The sequence below is a fragment of the Dromaius novaehollandiae genome, chromosome 12, assembly GCF_036370855.1.
Source record: "Dromaius novaehollandiae isolate bDroNov1 chromosome 12, bDroNov1.hap1, whole genome shotgun sequence".
NCBI classification, from domain to species: Eukaryota; Metazoa; Chordata; class Aves; order Casuariiformes; family Dromaiidae; genus Dromaius; species Dromaius novaehollandiae.
Genome location: NC_088109.1, coordinates 13561847 through 13576438, shown reverse-complemented (window position 1 = coordinate 13576438; position 14592 = coordinate 13561847). Strand labels below are relative to the sequence as shown.

Sequence of the window (14592 nt, the reverse complement as noted above, 5' to 3'; positions counted from 1 at the left end):
TAACATCTTGAGAGAGACATTTTCTCACTTTTTGTTGTTGTTGTTTTACACACATACTTCAGTACGTGCCATGACTTCAGAGTACCATGACAATTTGCAGTTCTGTTCATATGCTCTCTGTGCACACACCATCACCACCCCCAGAGCTCCTCTGACTGCGTGTTGCCCAAATTGGGGTAGGGAGGGGAGGAAATCAGAGAATTTCTCTTTTCTTCCTCCTGAAGTATAAGCTTGACACTTCCAAAACAGCAAACCTGGTATACAAACACTTGCTTAAAGCAGTTCATCAACTAGACAATGCTCAAGAAAAAAAAAAATAGTCTCTGTGGTTACAGCAACAGCTTTTCCCTTTCAGCTCTTTACAACTGGCAGTAGTATTTCATTGCATTCCCACCCCTAAATTGAACTAGCATTAAGAAAACATGGCATTGATGGAACTAAAATAAACTTTTCTTTAAAGCTTGAAAATACAAAACAACAATAGCAAGAAGAATGGCACTTGTGTCTCTCCCCCATCCCACCCCACAAAAATCTCTGTGCCCACATACGCTATCACCAGGCAGAAGATCTTTCACAATCGGAACGATTAGCCTGTTTAACACGAACACAAACCCTTCTACTCCGCAGCATTGCAGCAGCACTGCTCTTAACTTTTAATGATGTTGGTACAATCATAGAAATGCTGGTCCAATATGATTAAGCAGCTGGGACAGAAACATCCCCATAGGCTCAGACCTGTCATTTTGTGGCCAACAGCCATTGTTAATGGGAAAAATTACATCTGAAAGTAAGTTGCTGTGCGTTTCCTTCTTTCTACTCCCCTAGTAATGGAAATATAGTGGTATAATAGGGCTAAGAAGAGATTAAGCTAGGCAGCAAGGGATGGTTGATGAGTAAGCAAATAAATTCAGAGTGCATGAGACCTGCGGGTGGGTTTTGGCTGGGATGGTGGGGGGGAATAATTTTGGTTCCCATGTTTGCCATCCCAGCCAACATGGCCAGGGGAAGGCACAAGCACTACAGACCCACATCTAAATCCTTTTACTCCCAAAGATGCTTGATTAAAGGCAAAATCTCTGGCTTCAGTTTAACCAAAGCTGCTGTATATTCTCTGGCCTGCAAATGGGCTGAAACAGGACATCATAGGGGGTGATGAGCTGTCCTACACATCTAGCCTAACTGAACAGATACAACACCAACTAGGGGGGCACCAAATAGCAACTTTTATGTGCCAAAATTACTGCCCTTACTCTGATTACAGAGCTACAGCTATCCTTCTGAATCAATATCCATCCTCTATGAAGAAAACAAAGCAAATTTCAACTGAAATGAAACTGGCAGGAGGCGGCAGGGTGGCCTGGTGGGAAACCAAAGGACCTCAATTCTCCCGCTAGTTTTCTGCATAACACCCATAAAATCAGATTGCTAAACACATGCGTTGCATTCTCTTCAGGGGGAAAAATATATGTATATATAAAGTAAAATGAAAGAAAGGTAACACAGTACTGACCCCTCTCTGCACAATTCAGATGGAAGGTGATTCAGGTGTAAGTGTAATAGAGGAAGGGAACTGCCGAAAGATCACCACTTTAAAAAAAAAGAAAAAGGTTCAGATTAATCTGAACAAGGAATTATGTGGCAGTGCTACTCTCCTGGAGCAGCAGACTATTCTGGGAGCACAAAAATAGTATGTGTAGCAATCCTGGCAGGCAAGAGCCTTTAGTCCATTTCTGGCACGACACGGACCCACGCACCCATCTTCTCATCCCAGGAATCTGCCTCACCTCCTCCAATAAAAAGTTCACCATATTTATCCCTACAACACCGCCACAAGGGACTGCGACACAAACGCCTAATCTCGCAAATGGGATGCTGAGGTGCGGAGACATTAGAGGTGTGTTGACCTGGGTGACGATAACACCCCATGAACTCCCAAGCAGATCTGAGTGGGGCTGGGATGCCCCAACTGGAAAACACCTCCCTAACAATGCAACCTGCCACAGGCAAACACACCTGAAGTGACTGGCCTGGAGGCCTGCAAAATCCACCTTCAGCAAGAATCAAAACCACATCTCCCAACCACAGATTATGGCCTTGGCACACCCACTATTCTTCCCTTCAGTACAACTCTTCAAGTAATTTTCTCCCACATTATCACCATTAAATTGTACAACTCAGACATATTTTCTACGCCTTGCTTGTTTTAGAGAGCTGCCGCTGTTTCAGACCACTGAAGTAATATTCTATTTAGTGACAGATCTGCTTGAAAGTTGCTGTTTCCCCTCTAGCCCCCAGCTGTTATTACTAGAAACTTTAGTACACTTTATGATGATGTTTGAAGTATGAATGGCACAGCCAGAGCATGTGTCGTTGGAAATATTCACTGTTCCAAACTGGGTTAGGCAACAAGGGAAATTTTATATGGAGTACAGGATATTTATTAAGAGTTCCTAGCCCTGCTGCTTATTCCCTACCCAAAGTCAGAAGCCTGTGACGTCCCAGACAGAACTGGCTGCCATGGAGATGATGACAATTTCACAGGGGACCAAGACTGCAGGTGGCAAACAAAGCATCAGATACACTTTTCACACAAAGGCCTTCAGAACTAGAGAATGGATGGAGGAGGAGAGACATGTGTGTTAACACACTGGTTTGAGAAACCACATATCAGATTTCACATCCATACTGGAGAAGCTACATCTGAGCTTGAACACATCATGCACGAGATGACCAAAGTCCACAGATGACAACTAAGAAACTGAAGAGAAAAAACACAGCAGAGGTAGAGAGAGAAATGAAATACAGAGGGAAGGGGGGGCAGAGAGTAGTTAAACACAGAATACATGAGTAAACCCAAAATTTAGAATATGTTTTAATTATATATATGCCCTATATGTATTATATATATGGCAAAGCACATATGTGGGACACTCAAGTATTTGAAAAGAGTGTGAGCAACAGGCAATTTCCCCTCAGTACAAGAAGAGGGTGTAAGATATACTTTAAAATGCTCAAAAATTCTCTATAAGGGTGCCAGAAGCTAGAAGCACTACATGCTTACAAAAGGGCAGTGAAGGTACACCACTAGTGTACCACTACTTTGGCTTCCATGGGCATGGATACACAGACTTTGGCAGGGTCTTTCAAGTTCTTCCTACTTTTTATCTTTACATTTTTCCATGACCCAAAATTTTTCCAGGTTATTTAAGTGCTGCTTTGGATCATGACCAAGAGCTAGGGCACAGTCATGTGAAACTCCCCGCCTCCTCCTCCTCCCCCTTTATCATGTAACCCCTTTAGAAGCAAGCTGTGAAACCACGTGCATGTCAGCCAACACAATTCATAGCTTTAGAAGAGAACAATTCAAGCACTGGCCAGCTAGACCACAGATAGGCCAAAGGAGTTTAAAAAATAAATAAAATAAATAAAAGAAAAGAAACCTCTTAATTGAGGTAATGAAATAATATTGGTTCATTGTCAATGAACAAAGCAAAATATACTTCTAGCCTTATCCCAAACTGAAACCAAGATACCATGCATCAGCATTAGAGCATGTAACTGGTCTTCTAAAACTGGGCTCCACTCTAGCTGCATCCATTCACAGATCAACTTTGGCTTTTCCCCTGAAAAACATCACCACCAGATTTTTACTACTTTTAATCACAGTCTCTTCTCATCACCTTGTTAAGCATGAAAACTAGGGAGGAAATCTGCTAAAAAGGGGCTTCCTGGCAAGGTTAAATGACAGTAGGGAAAGTGGCACCCAGGAATAAAGTGCAGCAATAGCACAGCCCACAGCTGATGGCTACCATCAGGCTGCCGCTCTCCGCAATACTGTTGGCGTTCTGGGATTAGGGGAGAGGGCATGGAAAAGAATCTGCTGGAGAAAAACAAACTCTTTCCCTGCAAAGGGTAAGCAGAGCTAGAAGGAAAGGTCCATACCACAATCTATAAAGGGCTTCCTCAAAGGCAAGTCACAGCACTTGGCAAGATTATTCCAAAAATATTTATCATCTTGGCAAAACACATTCACCAGTCACAGACAAACTAGCGAAATGATGCCTAGAAAACAAAATCAGTCAGAGGCAATCCAGGGAAATAAGCTAAAGGATAAAGGAAGGATACTTAAGTCTATCAAATGCCTTGTTTCTGTATCATTCTGTCTTTGCTGAGAGGAGCTATCAGCTTTCCCCAAAGGTGTCTAGCAACATCTCTGCAGTAGCACGGCAGAGATGTTTTGGCTGGGTACCTCAGTTTGCCTCACTTCATAACTGCAAATTCTTATACCTCATGCTTTCCCATTTTCCAATCCTAGCAGCAGTCTGGGTGGCCAGGGGGAAGCTATTAAAGGCTTCAAGACTAGAAGAAGGAATTGACAGCAGTGCACGGAAGACCAGAACTAGCTCCAAAATAAGCTAGCTGGCATGTTCCTGACCAAGTCTAAAGGGAATGGCAGAGCTAAAAGGCCAACACTGAAACAGTAAGAGGCAGCTTGAGTACATCATGCCTGAGACTCGACAGCAAAACTTTACAGGGAGGGCTGTATGAGACGAGCAACCATGGGGGAGCACTGACTCAACCTTCACTTGCATCAGCAGTAACATCACCTTCAACAACGTGGAGTTGCCTGCAGCCACTATGCCAGACACGTGAGGCTTACAAAATCACCTGCTTTTTGTTCTTTCTCTCAGCCTGTTGAAGGCAGGAGACCGTTCTTGTTTTCTTTTAACCCCTGATGCAGACTCATGGCCTTAAAAAAAAAAAAAAAAAACAGTACTGGTGTAACCTGCATTTCCTCCTGTTTCTGCTGCTCAGCTACACACATCACCAGATCATGTTTGGTTTCAGCAGCTGTAAGCTACACAAAAGGAACCAGTGAAAATCTTTATGGAGGAAATAATATGCAATTTTCTAGCTGAACACCTTTTAAAATGTAATGACAGAAAATAAAATCCTGCATCTGTGCTCAGCAATAACAATCTGTACGCGCGCAGTAACAACATGACACTTGGAATAAGCAAGATCCAGACAAAAAGAGAGCTTACCCAGGCGTCCAAATCCGCAGGCTTGGAATAAAGAGAGCGCAAGAGAGAAAGGAAAGGAAAGAGAAGAAAAAGAAATCAGTGATTTATGGAGGCCGCCTGCTGCTGCACAATATAGCTCTTAGGATGACAAGTTCAGAAAAGTTCCTTAAAAATGACAAGCATCTTAAACAGTGCAGCACTGTCCCCTGTTGGGAACTGTGCTATTAAAGCAAAACAAAGACAAAAGCACGCACACCCCCAAAAATAAAAACAAAAAAACTCCGAAGACTGTAGCAGCATCCCGCTATAGAGCGCATGCTAAGCGGAGACAGATGCGAAGCAGCCCGTGTCAGGAGTCATGCACGGCACCGCACAACGTTAGAGATGCCGATATCCACACCACACACCAGTGACCATGGCAGTGCCGGGCATATTTGAACGGAGGCCAACAACTGCGCTGTTTCCAAACTTCCTGCAAAGAACATGCGTCTTTTTCCAAGGGCATTTTTAAACACACAAATGATCCTAAGCAGCAAGTCGTCATCTTTGCTGGACGATTTCAAAGAGTGCTTCCTAACAAAGCCAGCTGACTGATGAGATTTCCAGCCAGATCTCGCTTCATAGGCAGGTGAATACATCTTTAGTTCACAGTCCAAACTGCTGTGCCAAATACAAGCTGCCTTCAATTGCTTCTTTTCCTTTTGTCAGCAAGCCAATTTAAGGACTTCAGGGCGAAGACAAGCAGATCAAGCAGGCTGCAGTATCACCTCTTATTTACTTATTACTACTTTTTACTTACGCAGTAACCCTGCGGCAGCAGAGCAAGTACAAGATGATAAACATTTCATGCCCATAAACACCTCCTTCGGATGCCAAGGCTTTTACGAGGCAGCCACAGCACTCATTTGTTGTCAAGGGCTGCGAGCCTTCCCTGCCTCTCAGGGCTACATTCAATCAGCAACACGTTTGCTGAGCAGGAACCTCACAGAAGGGCTGGCTTTTGTTATTAAGATTATTTATTTGAGGGGGGTTGACAGGGCAGGAGGAACTTTCCTCTTGGTCATAGTTCAGTGCCAGAGGGAGCACACAGTGGAGAGCAATATGTTTATGGGATCTGCCATCATTTTTATGGCACAGAGCAACTACTTCAGGTAACTGAGGGATGATGTGTCATCAGCTATGTGCCATCCACCCTCATCCTCTGCAACAGCTGAGGGGAGTGGAACCGAACATCTACAGTTCAGCTGGGGGAGGCCAGTGCCCTCCCTTCTGCAGACAGGCTTGCTACAATAGCATCAAGTTGTTGGCCAAAAATACACAGCCGGTGTTCATCAGTATCGTCTGACCAGTCTTGACAAAAGCCTGATCTGAAAAATATTTTTCTTCCTGATGATTTTTACAGTCAAGACAGATGTGCTTAGTTTTGTTTTTTACATTTTATCAATCCAAGGCTGTCCATCCTCAGCAGATGGACAGGAAGAATGTGGGGCTCTTTATGGTGTATATTATTATTAGAGTAGATGTGTCACACACATAGGTAGCTCTTTACTGATTTTGTACGTCATTCCTGGGTAACCTAAGCCATTAACTGCCACAGTCCTGTTGGAAAAATGCTTGCATGGCAAAGCAAACAACTGGTACCAACACACAGCTGCTGAGCAAGGAGAAGGAACCTGCCCTATCACCAAGAAACGGCCCCTCTTACATCAACATAACGCACAATAGTAGAATTGCGGTCCAAAGAGAAAACACTCTTGCTAACACAGTGCACCTATTCTGTAGGTACTGCCAAAGGCTTTAGTTTTGTCACATTTCATGATGGGAAAAAACTTATTACTCCACGACTAGACGGATAGACTCCACTGAATGGAAACAGGAAAATTAAAACAGGTTTAAATGTGGTAGGACATGCTCCTGTATTGGAAAAAATAATTACATTTAGAGTGAAGCAAAGACTAAATAAAATACAATAATAAAAAAATGAAAACTCAAAAGGGCTGCTGGGTTAAATCTTGCTGCCCAGCAAGTCTATGCCAAGATCTTTTAGTAGATCTGTATTTACCACTCTTGACCGATAATAAAAGACACGAGGTGCCCAACTAACGTTTTCCAAGTTTCTGTTAGCTGCCTAAGAAGGGAGCAGTGTTTGGGTTCCTTGCTTCCTAACCAACTGAACTTCACTTTCAGCTCCCAGCTGCAGGTTTTGAGTTTTATAATCCTTGCCCCCCACACACACACAGCCAGCTTTTAGCACTCTTGGTCAGGACTGCTGTGTTCTTGTGCTAAAACAAGGGTTAATTTCTTCTCCAAGTAACCTAACACTAGATATCAATTACAGGAAACAGAATAAGCAGTGGACTTACTCCTTTGGGATCAAAACCAAATCAAGATTCTCCACTGCACTGGAACCAAAAATTATTCAAACTGGATTTGAGGCCAAACCAGCCACCCCTATTCTAGGTATTCACATGGAAAAAAACACAGTCCATTTGGATAGCACTCTGGCTAGATATGGGAACTATGCAAGTAATGCACCTGTGCTTCTGAAAACCTCACATCAGAGCACTGATGCTGCAGGCAGGGAATAGTATCCCATATGTATCTACAGTCCAGTTTCCACCAAAATCACGTATACAGAGCCAAATTAGTATGTCATACATAGAAACCATCTCCAGCATCTTCTTTTCCCAAATCCATATACCACATCACCCATACGTGACTGCCACTACAGGCACATCACCCACCTCTGTGGCAGACAATAATTAAAACACAGTTCTGCAGTCGGAGCTGTGGAAGGAAGGAATCAGCAAGATAAAGATAAAGAAGCGGCTTAAGGAAAGGCAGTGCCTTCATCATTTATTGACCTGACTGCAACCAGTAAGTGCCCAGTTTCATTCCAGATGCCGATTACCTTGCCATAATTAGTAATACTGTCATATAACTAATCTCACTACAGCATAGCCAATGACTCAGGAATCCAGACTACTAACTCAGTAGATTTCCTACTTAAGAAGTCAATAAAGAGTATTTTTAGAGGCACTGCCAACTTTGGGAGTGGAAGATAGAGTGGGAGATGCGAGAAGTGAAAAGCAGCAGGTGCCCAAAACCTAAGACAGCTGCTGGCAACAACTTTTGCACTCATGTCAGGATCTGAAGAGTTCTGCAGCACATATTCCAGCATCTTGATGACCAGACTTCATCACTGAATGAGCAAAGAGCCCCTCTTCCTTAGGGCAGTAATCCAGCTCTAAACTTTTTCATGATGATAAGAATTAAAGAACATATCTAGACATTCAGTATCCACTCCAAACCCTTAAACACTTCCAGTTTAGTGGAAAATTGAAGCGGCATCAATATTAAATGTAACAAGAGTCAGAAATGTAACCAACTGACAAGGGAGAGGGAGCAGGAAGAGAGACAACTGAACAGCAATCAATTTTAAGGAAAGGCTGTGATGAAATCGCTCAACTCTAATGTATACAGAGCATACACAATTCTATAAACGTGAAGACGGGAAGCAGCAGTAAAGCCCCCCGCCCTTTTATGATTCAGGGACAACTGCACTTTTAATACTTAAAGCACTGCTGAAAATAGGTTTGCAGTGCTGACAGTTGATAGTTTCCATTTAAAACAAAATAAAGAGAAACCTATTTTATCAAATCCAAAGTAAGCCATCTGCTTTCATTGCTTGCTTTAATACTTCAGCCCATTCCAACATTCTCCTTTTCCCATCACTGTTTCTATACCTGCATACATACAGAGTTTTCATTTTGCAGGTTGCCAACAGACAAGGCATTCAATGTCTATAGAAATCTTTCAGAGAGTGTAGGCTCTCCAGAGATGTATGCTCAAGATGCTTATTTCTGATAGCAGGTGAGTCAACAACTCCCTCTAAATTTTTACTTCTTTGCTTAAATTCCTACTCTGCGTATCAGGCACAAGAACCTCCAAGTCCCTGACCAATTTAGCAAAAAAAGAGCTCTCAGGAGAGGGCATCATGAAATTCAATATTAACTATGTCTTTCCTATCCCCAAACATATTTCTGACCCTACTGAGTCAACAAGGTATTTTCTCATAGAGCTAGAATCAAAGGCCATTCAACTCCTTTTGGGTTATTTCTAGCTCATCATCATTAATACCAATTCCCATTATGCCAGTCTAAGGGAGCTATATGGCTTTCTAGGGATAGAAAAAACAGGAGGATAACAGTTACGCATGCCAACATCCCCGTCTCATTTCTGTGCATGCATCTGGGGACATAGCTTTCCTCTTGCCAGTTTCTTAAAATGGAGCTATATTAGCTTCCGAGTCAAACAGTCAAAGACACTAGTTCAAACACAACCAATGTTTTGCAGAAAATCAAGATGACATGCATAATCAACCCACATGCCTCAGGGCAGCACAAACGATGAACCCCACACTTGCTCCCACACACTACATGCAATTTCTACCTGCCTCTGAATGCAACAGATATCTGTAAGCATCAGCCAAAGAAAACAGGTTTAATACAGCACAGTGAATCCAGGGTTTCTGGTACAAGATTACAAATCTAATTTATTTTTGTTTAAAAAAAAGATTTTTTTCAAATACTACACAGTTAAAAGAAATGCAGTTGACTTCGAGGTCGCTTTTTAATACAGTCAAAGACAGACTTAATTATATGCTCGAATAAGAAAATTCTTGAAAACCTTCAAAGTCATGGTCACACATCTCCTTTGTCTGTCTCTTTCTGACTCCTTCTGCAGGTGGAGACATGAGGTACACTTTCAAGTATCACAGCTTGTATTTTTACCCACTTGTAAATTTTCCTGTGTTCTCTAGTCTTTTACCCTAGACATATGCAAAACACTCTACTCAGCACTGCAGGGTCAGCACTGCATCTTTCTGGAAGCAGAATCCTATCTACCAGCTTACAAGATATATATAGGAAAGATGCACAGTAATAGAGATTTTATATAAATCAAGTGCATTCCAAAGCCTTACGGAGTGAACCACAAAGAACTGTAGAGGAGGGGAAGTTTAAATAAGTGGCATGTGCTAACATACATAAACATGCTTTTAGTAAGGTGTTACATATGGAGTAAAGTGGAACCAAAATATGCAGAAAGATAACAGAGACTGCGTGGAAGGAAAAAGGACTGAGACGTGAAGAACTTTAGTGCAACTGCCCTCGTTTACATGATCGCTAAACAGAGACAAGCAGTCAGCACTAAATTTCCCTACCACCATTTCTGAAAATGTACCTCAATCTTGGCCTGCAGCATTCCCTACATCCTAGATCTCAGTCAATGTTATGAAAAGGCTACCAATTAAGTTGTGGTTTCGAACTATAGAAAAAATGTCCACTAGAGACCAATTCTTGCTTCTGGAGCACTTGCTTCCCACTGTGCGTTTTAGGAAGCAAATATGCTGGTTCTCAGATACATACACTACTCATTCCCTACAAGGCTATGATCAGAGAAAATGCTGCAAGGTAGCATCTTTTAATGAAGGCCAAATATATCATAATGAAATCATCTGCAAAAAGAGCGTAGATTCAGCAACAACGAGGATTTCAGGCTATTGTAAAACTGTGTTCTTTATTTTTACATTGCAGTCTCTAGGGCATGATTGTAACAAGACCAACTTGCAAATCTCTGTCACTACCAGCAAAATTTTGATTTCCGTTTGATAGGACAATTTGTAAACAGCAGTTTTCCACATTGTGCAGGTACTTAATATTAGTAAGAGCTACAAGAATTCAGTGCTGATTCAATGCCCATTTACTGGGCAATGCAACACACTCTTGTATGCACTATGAACCATAAGAGCTCAAGGCAGGTGGCTTGGAAAAATCCAGGGGAGCGAAGACTATTCTCTTTCTATAAAGGAACAGTAACTGTTAGTCTCTCATCAAGGACAAAAACCAGAGGTTTCTGCTATAGAGAGGAAGAAGGTTAGAGTGGGTGCAGCAGGAGGAGTTAAGCAGCTCTGATGAGTTTTCCTTGCAACAAAAAATTTGTTGTTTCACTCTCAAGTCCCAGTGGAGCTCCTGAAGCTCAAATGCGATGCCACGTGCTAAGGAACCAAAGAAGTATTTACTCCTAGACCTTTTGATCAAGAGCAAAAAGCTTGAAATCTAGCTTTAAAATACTGCAGGTGTTAAATATAGCAATTAGATGACCTGACAGAGCTAAGATTCATGCTTCACGAGTCTGCAAACTGGAAGAGGCAATCCAGCTCAGAGTATTGCAGAACCCTAAAGACAGATTGCCACATTTATTACAGTAGATTCTATTTACAAACATATCTCCACACTATTTGCTCTCTAATTATAGATGGGGCACATACAATCATTTACTTTGTGAGCTCCTTTTGTACACTACACTTCCAAGTCAATGAAAGTGATTTTAAAGAACCTGTTGATTGATTTATTGATCAAACAAGTTGACCAGTGCAGTGGACTAGAAATAACCAGACTGCAAAGTGATTTGACAAATATTCCTGGAGACTAGTCACTAAAGGCAGTGAAAGGGAAGGGAAAAGAAAGCCTAAAACTTGGGTTTGGGCTTTTTTTGAGCAGTAGAACCTACACTAGCAGTTGCCCTAAAGTTTTACTTCATTCCCCATGCAGACCTGCTTGGTCAAGTGCACTCCCAAACCAAATGTTCAAGATCATTCTGTACAATCCAGAATTGGCTATTAAATTCAGCAGAAACAAGTGGCAGAAGTTCAGCTCCTATTAGCAGGAAATGGGAAGAAAGAGAAAAGGAAGAAAGAATAGTGTGTTGTACAAGAGTTTGAGACACGAAAGGGATTCTTACATTTAACCGAGACCATGGGATGGAAGGAAGAGAGGCAGAGACCATCTTTCACAGTTAGTTTACGGTGCTCTGGACAAGTTTCTGGTAATTCTGTGGTGAGACTCCACTGCAGCTTTGAAGAAACTCCAACAGCAAGGAGTGAATTAAGTCCCTGACCAGCACTGAAAACCATTAACCTCACGTATCAAGTACTCACTTTGATGGCCTAGTTCTTCCTTGTAGGTTTAATTGTGATTTAACCAGGTTTTCAGTGAAATGTGTTGGCAGCTTATCATAAGACTAAGCTGAGCACAACTTGTGCTTGTTTACACTGCCCAGTCAGTTGTGGTGAGAACTGTCAGTCAACTCCAGCAAGCAAGAGGCAACCCTAGGACTTAGCTCTGCTGCACATGAGTGGTTTCTAGCAGGTGGGGGGAAAGTTAAACTGACAGAGCAGGTGGTGAAGGAAAAAGCTTGCATTATTACTCTTATTCTTACAGTATTCTAGATCATCATGTCATGGTGGTATTCAGAAGTTCACATTCATCCCCAGTGCAACAAAAGAATTAAGCTTCCAGTGATGTCAGTAACTTTCTTCCACAGGCACAAAATTAAAGGAGGAAAAAACATTCAGGTGCAGACAAAATAAACTAGCAAGACCAAAGTCACAATCTGTCATAACCCCTCAGCACTTTTGGAAATGAACACCAGTCTTGTCAAAACAACCTTTAAAATAAAAAAACCTCTAAAGCCTTATTTATCATCTAATATTCTCCTTCCTACTTCTCATATAATATATATACTATATGTATATAAAATCAAAAGCAAAATCCACTCAAAGAACCAACATTTCAGTGCTCCATTTTCCATTTAATGTTAGAACATACATCCACAGAGACCTTAAAACATTTTAAGGGATCAAGCTTTTCTTCTCATTAGTACCACCATCACGTTGTTCTGAACTGTGGTCATGTAACCTTTTGCACCTTTTCACTCTATTGAATCAATCTCCCCTGGCAACTCCTGGTGTGGCACTCTGTTCCCCCCTGCCTCCGGCTCTTCTTCCCTCACTAATTCTGTGTTCAGAACTGTGAAGCACAAAATTAGACGTTTCAAATTAAGCAAGGAGAGAAAATGAGAGAACCTTATTAAATCAACATTAGCATCAGAGTGTCTTTAAAAGAGAAACTCAATTGCAAAATATTACTTGTCTCTGTAAAGCTCTTTACATTGACAGAAATGAGAGACAGGCAGCAGCCAAAGCCTTCTTCCTCTCCCCCCCACCTTCCTCTTCATGCTGGTCACAGTGGTGAACAAAAAGAGCAGGAGCCTTTTCAGACCACGGCCTCGAAGGAAGCAGAGCTTACCTTGAGCTCCCAAGCACTAGGACTGCTGGGTCAAGAGGACAACGTCTATTAATGTGATGTTAAAAAACAAACAAGCAACCCCCAAAAGCACCCAAAATAAATAAATAAGTATAAAGTAAGTGTGTGTGTGTGTGTGTGTGTGTGTGTGTGTGTGTGTGTGTGTGTGTGTGTGTGTGTGTGTGTGTGTGTGTGCACGCGCACACACGTGCGCATCTCAGTACACAAAAGTGCTCAACCATTCAGGAAAAGTCAACCACAGCACTGCTACTTAAGTCAAGTTACAGCTGATTTTTTTTTACCTCTTACAGCAACACAAAGAGGCATTTCAAGTTTTGGTCTCCATTCTCAATCCCCAATGATCAAGGTTACTGACGCTTTAGGCAACGGTCAGCATACTTTGTTCCAAAAGGCCTCGACTTTCTGGGTGTGAACCTGCAATTCCTGGCCAGATATGCTCAATCTCACTCCTTTTCAAGAAAAGTCACTGGAGTATCATACCATTCCCTTCTGCCAGAGGAATGGTCACGCTTTTGAAACCAGAGATCCCTCTGAGGCTCCACGGCCTTTAAACATGACATTCCCTTGGCACGTTTTGATTAAGAGTTGATATTTGCACCTTGTGCAAATTCATAGATTGAGTGTACGTAACTTACACCACTGTGTAACAGGCTACATACTTGTCTGTCGGGCTGCTACCTAAAACAGGTAGCGTTTCAGAAGTATCTTGCAGGGAGACTTGTAAAATGTGCTGTTGAGGAGCACTATGGAAACAAATCCTATTAAAACAAGGTAATGTTCAAAAAAATTTTTTTTAAATATTTCAATTAATTAAAATCAATATTTAGAGTATCCATCTAGTTAAAGAGTATCCTAGGGGCAACTCAATTCCTGAGGACAACACTAAGTTTACAGTGCATCTTTGGGCAAAACAGCCACTGCTCCAGCGGAAATGGGGGCTGAAGTATTTGGCTGTTCTTGTCCTTTCAAGCAATGGGAAGGTGTATATTAGCCAGGCACTAACAAACACTTTGCATTTTAGAGACAGATTTCTAAGGGCAGACTCCCCATACTGCTAAGAAAAGCTCTTTGAGAGGCAATGAGTGTTGGCAGTTGAATGGTTGATACCTCTTTAGAGCTGTAATAAAAGTGATTACTTCTTCACATCCCAGTAATGCTTAGAGGCCTAGGCCTTTAACTAGGTGCTAAACAAAGTAGTTCATACACCAGAGAGTTAAGAAAAAACATAGCAAGGAAACAGGAAGAAGGAGAAGGAGGATAAAAGCAATAGCCACAAGAACTAGTAATAAAAAGCTATTCTGGTTGTCAAATGGCTGTCTATCCAACACCCATTTTGTAAAATAAAATGCTTCATTTTTACCTCCAAGGGCAACAGCAGCCATATGAGAGTGCTTGGAACT

At 41.9% G+C, this 14592-nt stretch overlaps 1 protein-coding gene across 2 annotated transcripts in view; it reads right to left on the bottom strand.

The window, feature by feature from the left end:
* The window catches only part of CHCHD6 (coiled-coil-helix-coiled-coil-helix domain containing 6), a 116256-nt gene that overhangs the window by 75553 nt on the left and 26111 nt on the right, over window positions 1–14592 (bottom strand). The window lies entirely within an intron of this gene.